The 18,941-nt window shown below is 36.7% G+C and overlaps 1 non-coding gene across 1 annotated transcript; it reads right to left on the reverse strand.

The window, feature by feature from the left end:
• Nucleotides 1–9,031: 9,031 nt before the first annotated feature.
• Nucleotides 9,032–9,108, reverse strand: Trnai-uau (transfer RNA isoleucine (anticodon UAU)). Its single transcript has one exon. It is a non-coding gene; the product is annotated as a tRNA-Ile (tRNA).
• Nucleotides 9,109–18,941: the final 9,833 nt, after the last annotated feature.

Here is an 18,941-nt window from a genome sequence, read left to right on the forward strand (position 1 = left end):
ATCTCAGATAATGTGGACTTCAAACCAAAACTAATCAGAAGGGATAAAGAAGGACATTACATACTGCTTAAGGGAAGCATAAATCAGCAAGACATAATAATCATAAATATCTATGCCCCGAACATTGGCTCATCCATGTACATCAAACAAATCCTTCTTAATTCCAGAAATGAAATATACCACAACACAATAATACTAGGTCATTTTAACACACCTCTTTCACCATTGGATAGATCCTCCAAACAAAAATTGAATAAAGAAACCATAGATCTCAATAACACAATCAATAATTTAGACTTAACAGACATATATAGAATATACCATCCAACAAAGAACGAATACACTTTCTTCTCAGCAGCACATGGATCCTTTTCTAAAATAGACCATATTTTATGCCACAAAGCTACTGTTAGCAAATACAAGAAGATAGAGATACTACCTTGTATTCTATCAGATCATAATGCACTGAAATTAGAAATAAATGACAGAATAAAAAACAGAAACTTCTCCGATACCTGGAGATTAAATAATATGCTATTATATGATGAATGGATAACAGAAGACATCAGGAGGGAAATAAAAAAATTCTTAGAAGTAAACGAGAACAAAGACACATCATATCAAAATCTCTGGGACACTATGAAAGCAGTACTTAGAGGAAGATTTATTTCATGGGGTGCATTCAACAAAAGAAGTAGAAATCAACAAATAAACGACTTAACACTACAGCTCAAAGCACTAGAAAAAGAAGAGCAGACCAACACCAAAAGTAGTAGAAGACAGGAAACAGTTAAAATCAGAGCCAAAATCAACGAAATTGAAACCAAAGGAACAATCGGAAAAATTAACAAAATAAATAGTTGGTTCTTGAAAAAATAAACAAAACTGATAAACACTTAGCCACATTAACAAAGAGAAAGAGGGAGAAAACTCAAATTACTAAAATTCGGAATGAACCAGGAAATATCACAACAGACACAAGTGAAATACAAAACATAATTAGAAGCTATTTTGAAAATCTATACTCCAACAAAACAGAAAACCTCAAAGAAATCAACAAATTTCTAGAGACATATGAATTACCTAAACTGAACAAGGAGGACATACACAACTTAAATAAATCAATTTCAAGCAATGAAATAGAAGAGGTCATCAAAAGTCTACCAACAAAGAAAAGTCCGGTTCCAGATGGGTTCTCAGTCGAGTTCTACAAAACCTTTAAAGAAGAGCTCATTCCAATACTCCTCAAACTATTCCATGAAATAGAAGAGGAGGGAACCCTCCCAAACTCATTCTATGAAGCCAATATTACCCTGATACCTAAACCAGACAGAGACACATCGAGGAAAGAAAATTTCAGACCAATAGCCTTAATGAACATCGACACAAAAATTCTCAACAAAATTTTAACAAATCGCATACAAAAATATATCAAAAAGATAGTGCACCAGGATCAAGTGGATTTTATCTCAGGGATGCAAGGTTGGTTCAACATCCGGAAATCAATAAATGTCATTCACCATATCAACAGACTTAAAGTTAAGAATCACATGATTATTTCAATAGATGCAGAAAAAGCATTCGATAAAATACAGCATCCCTTCATGCTCAAAACACTAGAAAAAATTGGGGTAGTGGGAACATTTCTTAACATTGTAAAGGCCATCTACGCTAAGCCCATGGCCAGTATTATTCTAAATGGTGAAAAACTGAAAGCATTCCCCCTAAAAACTGGAACAAGGCAGGGATGCCCTCTTTCACCGCTTCTATTCAACATCGTCCTTGAAACTCTAGCCAGAGCAATTAGACAAACCAAAGAAATTAAAGGGATACGAATTGGAAAAGAAGAACTCAAACTATCCCTGTTCGCTGATGACATGATTATATATTTAGAGGAACCTGGAAATTCCACCAGAAAACTTTTAGAACTCATAAGTGAATTCAGTAAAGTAGCAGGTTACAAGATCAATGCTCATAAATCCAATGCATTTTTATACATAAGTGATGAATCTTCAGAAAGAGAAATTAGGAAAAATACCGCATTCACAATAGCATCGAAAAAAATAAAATACTTGGGAATCAATCTCACAAAAGAGGTGAAAGACCTCTACAATGAGAACTACAGAACACTAAAGAAAGAAATTTAAAGAAAACCTTAGAAGATGGAAAGATCTCCCATGTTCTTGGATAGGCAGAATTAATATTGTCAAAATGGCCATACTGCCTAAAGTGCTATACAGATTCAATGCAATTCCAATTAAAACCCCAATGATGTATCTTACAGAAATAGAGCAAGAAATTATGAGATTTATCTGGAAGAATAAAAAACCCAGAATGGCTAAAGCAATCCTCAGTAGAAAGAGCGAAGCAGGGGGTATTGCAATACCAGATCTTCAACTGTATTACCAAAGCAATAGTAACAAAAACGGCATGGTATTGGTACCAAAATAGGTAGATCAATGGTACAGAATAGAGGACACGGACACAAATGCAAATAAATACAATTTTCTCATACTAGACAAAGGGTCCAAAAATATGCAATGGAGAAAAGATAGCCTCTTCAACAAATGGTCCTGGGAAAACTGGAAATCCATATGCAACAGAATGAAACTAAACCCCTATCTCTCACCCTGCACAAAACTCAACTCAAAATGGATCAAGGACCTCGGAATCAGACCAGAGACCCTGCATCTTATAGAAGAAAAAGTAGGTCCAGATCTTCAACTTGTTGGCTTAGGGTCAGACTTCCTTAACAGGACTCCCATAGCACAAGAAATAAAAGCAAGAATCAACAACTGTGATAGATTCAAACTAAAAAGCTTTCTCTCAGCAAAGGAAACTATCAGCAATGTGAAGAGAGAGCCTACAGAGTGGGAGAATATCTTTGCCACTCATACTTCAGATAGAGCACTCATTTCCAGAATATATAAAGAATTCAAAAAACTCTACACCAAGAATACAAATAATCCAATCAACAAATGGGCTAAGGAAATGAACAGACACTTCACAGAAGAAGATGTACAAGCAATCAACAGATATATGAAAAAATGTTCAACATCTCTAGTAATAAGAGAAATGCAAATCACAACTACCCTAAGATTCCATCTCACCCCAATTAGTATGGCGATATTCAAAAACACAAGCAACAATAGGTGTTGGCGAGGATGTGGGGAAAAAGGTACACTCATACATTGCTGGTGGGGTTGCAAATTAGTGCAGCCACTCTGGAAAGCAGTATGGAGATTCCTCAGAAAGCTTGGAATGGAACCACCATTTGACCCAGCTATCCCACTCCTTGGCCTATACCCAAAGGACTTAAAATCAGCATACTACAGAGATACAGCCACATCAATGTTCATAGCTGCTCAATTCACCATAGCCAGATTGTGGAACCAACCTAGATGCCCTTCAATTGATGAATGGATAAAGAAACTGTGGCATATATATATATATATATATATATATATATATATATATACACACACACACACACACACAATGGAATATTACTCCACCATGAAGAATGATAAAATTATGGCATTTGCAGGCAAATGGATGAAATTGGAGAATATCATGCTAAGTGAGATAAACCAATCTCAAAAAACTAAAGGACAAATGATCTCACTGATAAGCAGATGAGGACATATAATGGGGGGGTGGGAGGGGTTAGCAATAGGGCTAGGGTTAGGTTTAGGATTAGGGCTAAGGAGGGTGGTAAGAATGGAGGAAGGAAGGACTGTATAGAGGGAAAAGAGGGGTGGGATAGGTGGGGGGGAGGGAAAAAATAATAACAGAATGAATCAAACAACATTACCCTATGTAAATTTATGATTACACAAATGGTATGCCTGGACTCCATGTACAAATAGAGAAACAACATGTATCCCATTTGTTTACAATAAAAAAAAAAGGGAAAGAGGGGTTGTTGAGGATGTGGAGAAATTAGAACTATGTGCACTATTGGTGGGAATGCAAAATGGTACAGCCACTATGGAAAGCAGGATGGTTGGTCCTCAAAAATTAAAATTACTGTACGGTCCTGAAAATCAATTTCTGGGTATAGAGTATGTACAAAAAAATGAAAGTAAGATCTCAAGAAGACATTCATGTGCATAGCAGCACTGTCAACCAAAACATATGAAGTACCCAAGTGTACATTAACAGATGAATGCGTAAAGACAATATGGCATATTATGCAATAGAATATTATTCAGTCTTAACAAGACAAGAAGCTCTGATGTATTACAACCTGGATGAATCTTGAGCACCTATGCTAAGTGAAATAAACCAGTCACAAAACGATAAATACCATATGATTCCATTTATATTAGGCACCTAGAGTAGTCAAATTAACTGAGACAGAAAGAAGAAGGGTGTTTGCCAAGGACTGAGAGAACAGGGCGTTGTGTAATGGGTATAGAGTTTCAGTTTTATAGGATGAAGAGTTCTCCAGATTGATTGTACAACAATGTGAGTATGCTTAACACTACTGAGACATACAGTTAAAAATGATCAAAATGGTAAAATTGTATGTGTATTTTTAACAATTAAAAAAACTTAAATGACATTCTTTGTAAAGAGTAGGATATTAGGGATAGGGGACCTCAAATTTTAACAATAAAGCACAGCTTTAAGTATTCTACAGAGAAAAAAATCTTAGCATGTCATGTTTGATATGTGTGCTAAACCAACGCTAGTGTGATGTAAAAGTTCCAAAAACCATAAATGGTATCACATGCCAGCAGCTGAAACTGATTTCAGTCTAAGAACAAGCAAGTCTTTCCCAAAATTTCTTACTTTGCAAACACAAATCATACATATTAGATATAACTATTCTCAAAAAGTAAAACCAACCAGCATATTTAACATTTATTACTTGAAAAAGATCAACTTGGGGATGAGGGAAAAGATGAGAAAAAGGACCAGAAGGCAAAGAAGTGAGTTCAGAGGTGGGTTTATCTGCCAGGCCCTGGGAAGATCAAGGACATTAACAATAAAGAAAAGGGTACAGGAGGACACAAAGCTGACCTCTAAGAAAAGGAAGTCTCATTAGACTGTTAAAAACATTTAAGTTGCTTTTCTTTCCACTTTTCTCTGTGAAAAAAATTTCTGAAATTTCTGCTTATGATAATGTGACATTGGGCTGGGAATTTAAAAAAAGAAAACCTGGCATCAATCTTTGATTTGGATATTTTCACCTGTACAGGGTTTTCTATCCTTAACAAAGTAGTATACATGTTTTATTTCAAAAGATATCCAATGCCACATTTTAATTAATCAGCAGGATAAAACCAGAAGATTGTCCTGGTTGCTTGAATTTGATTCCTTATTTAAGGTAAAGTAATTTAGCCAAGAGAATTTATGTTTCCTGTTATGGGGCGCAACTTAAGAACAGACTGATCACCACTGAGAAGTCCAAATTTGAGAGTCTTTATTAGCCAGCCGACAGTCTTACACAATGCCCCAAAAATGGCTACTGGGAGAACAGCTCTGACCATAAGGTTGCAGGGGTTTTTATACCATAAGTCAGTACATCAATCATAAGTGTCTGTTGCTATGAATCAAAATTACAAACTAACATCATGAGATCTGAAATCATCAGCAGAGGGGGAAGTGGTTCAAAATGCCCCTACCTAGGTACAAACTAAAGGATGGTTACTAACATCCAAACAATCATTGTTGATATCACCATTAACATGGCCCATTGTTTAGGAGAAATAGGAATCAAAAAAAGAACAATTTTTTGTTATACAAGAATTGCCATTTTGTCATTTTGTATTGCCAGCCATGTCATGCTAAGCAACTGTTGATGGTTACAGAGGTGGGGCGTTCCCATGGGAGAAGCATTTCCTATGTAACATGGAGTCTCAGAGCAAGACTGAGTCTGTTTAGTCATTGCCCATGTAGCCTGGCATATAACTTTTCCACGAAGTCAAATATGTCAAACTGCATACTGCCTCCACCATCTGGGACTTTGATGGAGGGAAGTGAAGTGTGGGTGCTGCACAAATGGGCAGAAGCTGGTACAGCAAGTGCTACCCAGGGACAAACCAGACATAGACAGGGCCACTGCAGAAGACATTCCACCCTCTACGCTAGGAGATTCCCAGACTCTGCATTCTGCTTTGTGGTTTTCCCTAGGACTAAAAAAATTGGGGAAATAAGTAGCACATGCACTGTCCAGCAAGACTTTGTAGTCACATTTACCCTGAGGAATGTGTTTGCGTATCAATGTCTTCCATCCTATGACTGAGGCACAGGGACAGGGATAAGGAATGGTGGCCGGTGGCATTTATATTTTTCTTAATTTACCAAAAATCTTGTGTTAGTCAGTTTTCTGTTACTGTAACAAATACTTGAGATAAACTTCTAAGAGGATAGATTTATTCAGGTTCACAGTTTGGGAGGTTTGAGTCTACCACCATTTGGCTCTGTTGCTTTAGACCTGTAGTGACATAGTATCTCACAGTGAGTACATGGCAAGAAAGCCCATTAACTCGTGGCAGCCAGAAAGCGAAGAGAAAGGAAGAGAGAGGGCAAAGTCCCAGTATTCCCTTCAAGGGCACACCCCCAATGACCTAACTTCCTTCCACTAAGCCCCACCTCTTGAAGGTTCTACCCTCTCTCAACAGCATCACAAGCTTCTAACAAAGTCTTCAGTGCATAGGCCTCTGGGGGACATTTAAGATTCCAACTACAGTACTTAAAAGTACTATACTCTTCTATATATCAGTGGAGATTTAAAATCAGCTATTTGCTAATCTATAAAGTTAAACTAGAGTAAGTAGTTTTTTGCCTTCTCGAATCCAAGTTGCACTTAAAAGGTGCTTATGAGAAAACCCTTAAAGGGATATCTTACATTTTTCATCTCTGGTCCTAGTTAAAATGATAGGATAGCACTGAAGGATAAGCTTTCCTTTATACAGGTTTATTGACAATGTCATTTTATTATCAAAAATTGGTTTAAGTATTCATAATCAACAATTTTAAAGTAACCCAAAGGGTGAAAAGGCAACAGACTGATCATTCATACACAGGTAAGTTTTAGTGAATTCTACAACTAAATAACATATATACATTCAAGTTTAAGTTTAAAATCCAATATAAAGTCACAATTATGGTCAAGTCTTAAAAAAATTTTCCATTGTTAAGTCTTCTAACCTATATATCTCACTCTTCAATCACTATACCTGATAAAATAAAATTTTACCAACTAGAATGGACTGATACTTAAAAAATTCCATCTACAGTTGCATAATTTAATAACTTAAAGATCAATTAACAAACTAACAAAATCAATAATATTATAAAGCAATAAAATTTAAAATTAAATTTATGGTACATTTGAAAGTCAGATATAACTTGCTTTTCCTCACACCATAGTTACATACATATATGTGTATGGATATATACATATACTATATGTAATATATACATATATTATCATATATAATATATACATACATATTATATATGTAATATTTACATATGTATTATTGCAAATATTATACACTACATGTAGTATCTATTACATATAGTATATATACATACATATTACATATAATATATATATTACAGGGAGTTGAAAGGTTTCCCAACTGAAATAGCTAAAAGAAATAAAATTAGAGAAAAACCTGCATCTATATAAGAAAGAGGGAAGAATGACATATCAATAAATGTTGAATAAATGAATGAATGAATCATGGGAATACCTAACATCTTAAAAAAATAAGATAGTAGATAATCTGCCATAGCTAGGACCCAGAAATAAAGAAAACAGAGTTGATTTAAGGTATCTGGGGCACATTCCTTTAGCTATTTCTATCAGTATTTCCAGTCCTGTTGATAAAGTTGAATGTCAAATTTGTCAAATAAGAAATGTAATGGGTGGCATTCTGACCTCAGTAAAAGTCAACTCTGGTACAGTCTATTTTCTGTTTAAGGGTTCTGCATTCCCAGATCCAACAAACCACAGATTAAAAATATTTGGGAAAAAAATTGCATCTGTACTGAACGTTGACAAGTTTTTGTTCTTATTCTTTACAATATAAGACTACTTATGTAGCATTTACATTGTATTAGTTATTATAAATAATCTACAACTGATTCAAAGTATGTGGGAGAATCCGTGTAGGTTACATATATGCAAATACTATGCCATTTTATAGAAAGGAATTAAGTGTTCATGATTTTAATACTTGTGGGGGTCCCAAAACCAATCCTCCACAGATAACTAGTCACAGACTCACTTAGGAAATGTAGTTTTTATTTCATCACCAACACTCCCTATCATGTTAGTACTTGAATTTCTTTACTCCATCCTACTTCCCTCCAGCTATTTGGTCTCCCCACCTCCATCTGAGGGACATGCCTCACATTTTGCTTTTGTTGTACTCCCTCTTGACCACTTTCCAATGTAAGACTAATCCATCCTTTACAACCTGTGAACATGAATTCAAAATTCATACATGTAATTCCTTTGGAAAATAATACATTTCATTTCCTTCTAATGCAACCAAAGCTATTGGAGGCAGTGTGATTGCAAATAGATTCCAAGAAGGTAGCAGGAGGGTTTATTCAAATAGCTGGTTTTCATTCACTCCATTAATTGTTGATGATGTTATACTTACTTTTTGGCAAGATCTATTGTATTCACGAATTTTCTTCTTAAGAGTTTTCTGTTAAAATAAGCATTCTGAATACAGGACAATATTTCTTAGAAAGTTGATGGGTATTTTTCTTTTGTATTTTTTAAAAGTCCAAAGAAACTACTCTGATTATGATTTGCTTGACCAAATGTACTGGGTTTTGTTTTTTTTTCTCACATTGGCAATCATTTTACCAGTGTTGGAAGACATCCTGGTGGAAGATAACATCCTGAATATTAATCCTGTGTCTTCCTGTCCTCCACTTTCTGACCCTTCCACTCATCAGCCAGAGGTTATCATATTTCCTGAAGGAGAAATTCATATTGATAGAAAGGAATACAAAGAGAAAGAAACTACTTATGATATTATTATTATTATTATTTTGGGGGGGGGTGCTGGGGATCGAACCCAGGGCCTTGTGCTTATAAGGCAAGCACTCTACCGACTGAGCTATCTCCCTAGACCCACGATATTATTTTTGATGTCCAAACTAGAGTTGTAGGATTCAAAAGAGAAGGTCAAAGGGGAATAGTGCAGAAAGTTTATAACCTTTTCAAGAGGAAAGACTAAATCAAGAGTCTGCTCCACCCCTGGGAAACTTCAAGAACCAGAACCAACACCTATGGACCAACCCTCTTTGCTGTGCCTGTGAGCTCATCATCCTGCCGTTGGCCAAGAAGCTACAATCTTCTCATGATTCCCTAGCAAGGTCTTCCTCTCACCATTGCCTCCACTTTGACCACTGTCATTCAACAAAAGAAAACCTTCCCATCTCCCCTAGCCCTCTTCCCTGCCCTGAGCCTTTGAGGAACTCTCATGTGAATGGCCCCAGACGGGTACCAACTTTGGGGGACACTCACAACTAAGACCCCTATTAAGATTCGATAAGCCTGTAAGTCATGGAAAAGCCAAAATAATAGTAGCTTAAAGAAGTTAGGAGATTTTCTTCTCTAGAATAATAGAATTCTAGAGATGGGTAGTCTAGGACCGGAATAGATGAATTTTAGTTATAATGCTCTCAGGCTTCCTTGTGTTTATGCTGCATTATCCTCTCTCTGGCTCCTGTCCTCCGTTTCAATATGATGACTGGTGGTCCCATTATCACATTTGCTTTCTTGACAGAAGAAAGAGTAATGTCTCCCACCTCCCAGTTGAATCAACAACTTTTAAGTAACCTTCCAGAAAGTTCCACACGACATTTTTGATTAAGTCTCACTTGGTAGGACAGTCTCTCATGACCATACATACCTGCAAAAAGTCTGAGATGTGCAATATGAAGACACATCATCACCACCACTCCCCTAAAATAAATAAGGGTTCTGAGAAAAGAATTGTTATTGGATATCGACCCACAAAAAAGGAAAGAAAGAAAGAAAAATCTAGGGTTTGGAAAAGGAGTTGGTGTAGCAGAGACATCTACATGGTGGGTTGGATAGTGGAGAAAATTCAGCCTTGATTCATGATAAATGTACAAATAAGAATCCAAGTAATTAAGTTTCCATTAAGATGTCTAAATTATATAGTAATTAAGAAAGTCAAATATTTCAAGTGTATTATATGTGCTATAATTGTATATATCATATGTGTGCATGTGTGTATACATATATATGTTATATACATATATAGGCACATGCACACACACACACACACACCCACACATTTATGTTTTAGGCTTACCTTACAAATGAATGCTATATTTTATATGTATATATTATATATACATGTATGTTATATATTATATAAAATTTATTTGTATATATTGTTATATATTACATATTATATAATGCATATATTATTCATATATATGTTATATAATTCATTTGTGTATATTATGTTACATATGTATGTATTATATTATATAACATTTATTTGTAAGGTAAGCCTACAAATAGCATAGAAGCCCCCTCCAAGTCTCTGGTCATCTACTCCATTGGTTCACAACATGGCACTCACCTGAAACTGGATAGAATTATCCAGAAATATTGATTTGACCTTAAAACAAAAAGGCCTGTGTTACCAAAGACCTTGTTGTCCTAAAGGCTAGAACTAATTCACCAACCCTAGCTAGAAGGGACAGGGACAGATCCTGCAACATTTTTTAGGCAATTATAAAAGACTTAGGCAGCAACATCCCCAGAACAATGGAAATGAATGTATTCACAGAAGTAACAGGCAATAGTTACAGGGTTTACTATTTGCGGGGCCCTGTTAGAACCACTTCATTTTTTAAAAAGCACAACTCCATGGGATTAGAACCAGAGAAGAAACCGGAGAAACAGAAATGTGAAGGAACTTGCGTTCATCAGAGTGGGGTTAATACGAGTCAGGGCTGAGCCAAACCAGGAGGAGTGAACGGGCTGCGCTGGGAACCTTCCCTTCTGCTCTGCTAGTGCAGAGCTCTGATCAGAAGAAAAGAGAATGTGATTTCACAGAATCATCAGGGCTGTGCTGCTGATGGGCAACCTGAAAAAAAAAAAAAGTCTGAAAATGTTAAGAAATTCATAAGCATTTGGTCTCAAGAATGGTGTCAGGCACCAATGACACATTGATTTTCTCAGTGGGGGAGGGAGGTCATTTCTATTCCAGTTTCAGAAAGTTCCAGTTGCTACATTTTTTTTACCAGCAATGATAGCTATGAAAACCAGCTGTCAGTCTTTGTCTTTGATAAAGGCAGTCAATGATGAAGCCACTAGGGAGCATGCTATTATCAGGGGCTGTCTCTACTCTCAAGGCAGTGTCAAATTAGAGGGGAAATTTGTACTACGACCAATGAGATGATCTCGCTCCTGACCTTCCCACACTCTTCACTTATTTGTATTTCTGAATTCAAGATAGAAATTAAACAAAGATGTAGTGCCATACTGTATTTACTGATACCATCTCTAGACTGCAGAGTTGCATTCTTCAGCAATTTAGACACTAGAAAAAATGACATTGGAGATGAAAATCTCCAACAATTTTGTATCATGTGAGAGCCTCAGATCATAAGCCATACCACAAAAGGAGAGCAGAGGATGTAGTTTGTTCTAAAGAATAAAATTATCCAAAGCTGTACTGGAAAAACTGAGAAGTTAAATGCTGTGAGATTATAACTCACACCTCCTAAATTCAGCTTCATCTCTTCAAAGCATCTGCCAAATTGATGAATTGGCTGCTGTTAATTACATTTTAAAAATTCATAGAAGTATAAATTAATCTCATTAAAATTACTTCCAACACCCAATATTTAATAATTCATTCAATAATTTACCTGTATTATAAAAGTTTTCAAAAATTTCCAAAATAGATCCCCATAAAGTGATTCTTCCAATTTTCCAATGATTCTTCAATTATACTCTTTTACTTTAATTAACTAATAAAACGTTAACTTCCTATTATGTGTCAGACCCTGTTCCAGGTGCTGGAAAAACATCAATGAATAAGGTTCCTGCTACCTTGAAGTTTACATTTAATTGGAGGAAACAGACAACTAAAATGAATAGATTTATTAAAATGCTGATATGTGAGAAAAATAAAGCAGAGAGAAAGAATAGCTCAGGAGTGTTACATGGTTTAGATTGTAGGATTACAACTTTATATCAGACAGAAAACCCACCAATTTCCCTTATCTAAAGCAGAGGAATTTGGTAAATTTCAATTTTTACTTAATTAAACCATAATTTATAACTCTTAAGTACCAATAGTTCTATTCATGACATTAAAATAATTAGGTAACCAAATGGCAATATATCTCTTTAAAACTGGCATATTATGAATGTTAGAGCCTTTATAAAATAATCTTACATACTCTACTTGATCAGACTTTATGGGATGGTCCAAAGTCTTTTTTCTTTCTCCAGCTTTATTGAAGTCTATTTGACAAATAAAATGCATATATTTAAAGTATACCATGTGATATTTACATTGTGAAATGATCAAGCTAGTTAATATATCAATCACATAAACATAGTTATAAATTGTGTGTGTGCGTAGAGTATTTAAGATCTACTATCTTAGCAAATTGCAAGTATATGGTACATTGTTACTAGTTATTGTCACTATGCTGTGCATTTTAGTTCTTATAAATGAAAGTTTCTACCTTTTGACCAACATCTCTTCATCTCCCCACTTAAGGCCTTTTTCAAGGACCTGGATATGTATGTGTGCATGGGTAGCCCCTAAACTGAGAGATCACCTTATTCGTAGTGAACAACAAATTGCACCCAGCAGAAGTCCAAATGTATCCAAGAAAGTTTTGCTCACTACTTGAGCAAAATGAAATGAATGAAAGAACAAAATTGAGAGAGATGGAGAGAGTTTGTCATTCTATTGGATGGTAGGCATGCTACAATTTTGGAAGAAATATTAAAGATTTAATGGTTTCGGTGAGGAAATAGAAACTTAAACAGGATTGGTCACTCTTGCAGCCCTCTTTCCAACAGTAGCAACCATAATGGAATAGGCTGGCAAAAAATGTTTGCTGGTGGATATACTAGAAAACCTGCTTCACCACGAGAAATTCTGAGATGCGTAATGATAAGACTCATCTACTCAGCAAAGCAGTGATATACATAGTGTGATCCCTACATAAGACATGGAAATGCACTAGTAGTTTCCAAGATGACCAGATATTCCTTTGCTAAAACAGCTTCCAAGGCATTGGCTTGGAAGTGTGGTAGAGAATTCTGGAGCTCAGACTTCGCTTCTGTGCTCCACGATTTTTGTGCATTCATTTTTACCACTAATTTGTCTTTCTTCATCTTTAAATTCAGAAGGGAACTTTAAAAAGAAGAAGAATTTTTCTTTGGGAAGAAAAATTGTTAATTTTGCACATACTATGGACTTCTCAAAATGTATTTTATACCACATTGCATGCAAATGTTTAAAAGCTGCAAGCATGATTCATACTAATAAATAAATAACATTATCCAAATTTGAATCTTATTTTTTGCAATAGTTTTGGGAGATTTCAGCTAATTTCGTGATGCTGTTATTGGTATCTGGTAGTAACCAATAACCAGAGCAGGGGACCACAACATAATTCTCCGAGCCTTTTCTATTTGTCCACTCCTAGACAGCTTACAACCCTAGGGTACCTAACTACCAGAAGCCCATTTTAATGGTATGTGATAAGGACACAGGAAAATATTACCATTCATAGCAGAACTTGCTCTAAACATAAAACAAAAGCAATGGCATTCTAAGAAACCCAAAAGACAAGGAATTCTCCCTTATTCATGTCACTTTCTACTTTAACCAACCACCTATGCTTACAATGACAACACAGAAGGAAAGAAAGGATTGGGCACCCGGTGTCTCCTCTCAGTTCGGTTCTTCCTTGTTCATAGGTAAGCCCACCCTTAAAAAATCAGTAAGTGCTAGTGGAATGTAGTTGTTGGAAGAAATGAAATCAAAAAACACTGAGTTGGTTTTATTCAGCATTACCACTCTTCCGGTAAGCACAAAAATACACAGGCACATGTGCGATGTGAAATACAAATGATAATTTTGGTAATTTTGCATATGAGTTCAATGCTCATTTGCATTTAAATGTGCATTGCACAATGTAAAGACCAATGTTAGAATTCATGTGTATAATTTAAACTTTTTTATTTTTTATTTTCACTTAGAATGTTATTAAGTAGCAAACAAACAGAAAAAACACCATCAAAGGAAGGAAAGAAAAACGCTTCATATTTTAGTACTATTTTTAATGACCCTTTCTTCCTGATTTGTAAACAGCAGGTCCTGCATTTCATTTTACACTTGGCCCTGCAAATTATGTAGCTGATTCTGGTTTTCAGTATTATGAGTTAATACATAAATTCACTTGGAAGAATGCCAGGTATATAGCAAGTGTTTTATGAGGGTTTGTTTTTACTATTATTATCATTTCTAAAAGGCATAGACATTCTAATTTCTTCAGAAAGGCAAAATTCATCCATATGCTGTTTATAAAGACATTAACTGCAATAAAATGTTAAAAGATGGTTTAAATATGAATATTTCCTCATCATTTGTATTTCATGAATGCTAATTTGAAATACTATAATGTCTTTCTTATGTAACTTCAAGTTCTTCTCCATTTTCTAGAAATTGTATATTTAATTTACCAATTTGCCTCTTAGCTTCTAATTCTTGTCAGGCAACTCTCCCTCCCTATGTCTTCATAATGCAGCATTGTTAGAATGGCTCAAATGTCTAACGACTGGAAATCAGATCTGCTTGAACAAATTAAGAGTCCTAAAATAACTAATGGGCTTGCCTCCAAACACACTAGCAACCCTCAAGCAAGGCTTTATTATGTTTTTTTTTTTTTTTTTTTTTTTTTCTAAATGTAGAAAAGTTTCTTCACCCAAATGTCCTTTAACTGTTCGGTGAAAAGTGTATATCCATTCAGGGGAATAGTATTCAGTAATGAAAAGGAATGTGGTACTGATATAGGCCACAACCTGTGTGAACCTTAAGGACATTCCTTGGCTAGTGAGAGCCTTTCTGACCAGAACAAGCTCCGAGTCCCGGAGCCCCTGCAGCGCAGCGTACTCCGGCAACGAACCAGCGGAGAGCCGCGATCCGCAAACAGCCTCTGGAATTAGGGCAGGGCAGCCAGAGACCTCTTCAGGCGGCTCTGCCCACTCCGGCTGCAGGCTCTCTTCACGGGGCAATCCAAGATGGCGGCCTAGAGGGAGACTGCACCCCCAGTCGCTCCAGAACCCTGGAGTTAAGAAGGGGAGGCATTGAGAGACTCGGACTGAAATAGAGCCACGGGTGAGTCTGCCCACTGGGTAAAGCTCAGCCCGGGTGGCAGGCCCAGATAGAGCTGGCTTATCGGAGCCGGGCAGGGCAGCTAGAGTCATTCATAGGCAGCCCTGCGCACTCCGGTGGTGGGCCCCGCCCACACAGCCAGCTTCTCCAGGTTCTCAGAACAGAACTGGCCCGCTAGTGAGAGCCTTTCTGACCAGAACAAGCTCCGAGTCCCGGAGTCCCTGCAGCGCAGCGTACTCCAGCAACGGACCAGCGGAGAGCCGCGATCCGCAAACAGCCTCTGGGATTAGGGCAGGGCAGCCAGAGACCTCTTCAGGCGGCTCTGCCCACTCCGGCTGCAGGCTCTCTTCACGGGGCGATCCAAGATGGCGGCCTAGAGGGAGACTGCACCCCTAGTCGCTCCAGAACCCAGGAGTTAAGAAGGGGAGGCATTGAGAGACTCGGACTGAAATAGAGCCACGGGTGAGTCTGCCCACTGGGTAAAGCTCGGCCCGGGTGGCAGGCCCAGATAGAGGTGGCTTATTGGAGCCGGGCAGGGCAGCTAGAGTCTTCCCAAGGTAGCCTTCCACACTCTGGCAGTGGGCTCCTCCCACACGGCCAGCTGCACGGCGCAGGCCCATAGTGAGAGCATTTCCGCACAGAGCCAGTTCCAAACCCTGGAACCAGTAGGGGGCTAGGGGCAGTTTTCTTCGGATGAGCTGCTTTATCAGATTCCTCCAAGACATCAGGCTACTGAAGGCTGGGAGGTGATACACTGGAAATCTACCGGGACACTATAAGCCAATAGCGGAAAACTGCAATATCTCAGGGTCCCACTGACAACTGACCAATATGAGAAAACAAGGGAAGAAAATGTCCCAAACAAACCTAGATACTACATCAATAAAACACAATGACAGCACAGCAGAAAAAATGTCAGAAAGGGAGTTCAGAATGGACGTAATTAAAACGATCAGGGAAGCTAATGAGGAGATGAAAGAGCAAATGCAGGCATTGAAGGAGGAGATGAAAGAGCAAATGCAGGCATTAAATGATCACACCAATCAACAGTTAAAAGACCAAATACGGGAAGCAAGAGATCATTTCAATAAAGAGTTAGAGATACTGAAAAAAAAACAAACTGAAATACTTGAAATGAAGGAAACAATAAACCAAGTCAAAAACTCCATAGAAAGCATAACCAATAGGATAGAACACTTGGAAGACAGAACCTCAGACATTGAAGACAAATTATTTAATCTTGAAAGCAAAGTTAGCCAAACAGAAAAGATGGTAAGAAATCATGAACAGAATCTACAAGAATTATGGGATATCATGAAAAGGCCAAATTTAAGAATTATTGGGATTGAGGAAGGCTTAGAGAAACAAACCAAAGGAATGAACAATCTATTCAATGAAATAATAACAGAAAATTTCCCAAATCTGAAGAATGAAATGGAAAACCAAGTACAAGAGGCTTATAGAACTCCAAACATACAAAATTACAACAGACCCACACCAAGGCACATTATTATGAAAATACCTAACATACAAAATAAAGACAGAATTTTAAAGGCCGCGAGAGAAAAGAATCAAATTACATTCAGAGGGAAACCAATAAGAATATCAGCAGATTTTTCAATCCAGACCCTAAAAGCTAGAAGGGCCTGGAACAACATATACCAAGCCCTGAAAGAAAATGGATGCCAACCAAGAATCTTATACCCAGCAAAACTTACCTTCAAATTTGACGATGAAATAAGATCCTTCCATGATAAACAAAAGCTAAAGGAATTTACAAAAAGAAAGCCATCATTACAGAACATTCTCAGCAAAATATTCCATGAAGAAGAGATGAAAAACAACAATGCAAATCAGCAACAGGAGGCGCTAGCCTAAAGGAATAGCCAAATAAAGGAGAAACCAAATCATGTCAAAAACAAAAATGAGTCAATTGACTGGGAATACAAATCATATCACAATAATAACCCTGAATGTTAATGGCCTGAATTCATCAATCAAAAGACACAGACTGGCAGATTGGATTAAAAAGAAAAATCCAACAATATGCTGCCTGCAAGAGACTCACCTCATAGAAAGAGACACCCATAGACTAAAGGTGAAAGGATGGGGAAAAACATACCATGCACACGGACACAGCAAAAAAGCTGGAGTATCCATCCTCATCTCAGATAATGTGGACTTCAAACCAAAACTAATCAGAAGGGATAAAGAAGGACATTACATGCTGCTTAAGGGAAGCATAAATCAGCAAGACATAACAATCATAAATATCTATGCCCCGAACATTAGCTCATCCACGTACGTCAAACAAATCCTTCTCAATTCCAGAATTCAAATAGACCACAACACAATAATACTAAGCGATTTTAACACACCTCTCTCACCACTGGATAGATCGTCTAAACAAAAATTGAATAAAGAAACTATAGATCTCAACAACACAATCAGCAATTTAGACTTAACGGACATATATAGAATATACCATCCAACAAAGAACGAATACACTTTCTTCTCAGCAGCACATGGATCCTTCTCTAAAATAGACCATATTTTATGCCACAAAGCTACTGTTAGCAAATACAAGAAGATAGAGATACTACCTTGTACTCTATCAGATCATAATGGATTGAAATTAGAAATAAATGACAGAATAAAAAACAGAAACTTCTCCAATACCTGGAGATTAAATAATACACTATTATATGATGAATGGATAACAGAAGACATCAGGAGGGAAATAAAAAAATTCTTAGAAGTAAACGAGAACAAAGACACATCATATCAAAATCTCTGGGACACTATGAAAGCAGTACTTAGAGGAAGATTTATTTCATGGGGTGCATTCAAAAAAAGAAGTAGAAATCAACAAATAAACGACTTAACACTACAGCTCAAAGCGCTAGAAAAAGAAGAGCAGACCAATACCAAAAGTAGTAGAAGACAGGAAATAGTTAAAATCAGAGCCGAAATCAACGAAATCGAAACAAAAGAAACAATTGGAAAAATTAACAAAATAAATAGTTGGTTCTTTGAAAAAATAAATAAAATTGATAAACCCTTAGCCACACTAACAAAGAGAAAGAGGGAGAAAACTCAAATTACTAAAATTCGGAATGAACAAGGAAACATCACAACAGACACGAGTGAAATACAAAACATAATTAGAAGCTATTTCGAAAATCTATACTCCAACAAAACAAAAAACCTCGAAGACATCAACAAATTTCTAGAGACATATGAACTACCTAAACTGAACGAGGAGGACATACACAACTTAAATAAACCAATTTCAAGCAATGAAATAGAAGAGGTCATCAAAAGCCTACCAACAAAGAAAAGTCCAGGACCAGATGGGTTCTCAGCCGAGTTCTACAAAACCTTTAAAGAAGAGCTCATTCCAATACTTCTCAAACTATTCCATGAAATAGAAGAGGAGGGAACCCTCCCAAACTCATTCTATGAAGCCAATATCACCCTGATACCTAAACCAGACAGAGACACATCGAGGAAAGAAAATTTCAGACCAATATCCTTAATGAATATCGA

This window comes from Sciurus carolinensis, chromosome 10 (genome assembly GCF_902686445.1).
Source record: "Sciurus carolinensis chromosome 10, mSciCar1.2, whole genome shotgun sequence".
Taxonomy (NCBI): Eukaryota; Metazoa; Chordata; class Mammalia; order Rodentia; family Sciuridae; genus Sciurus; species Sciurus carolinensis.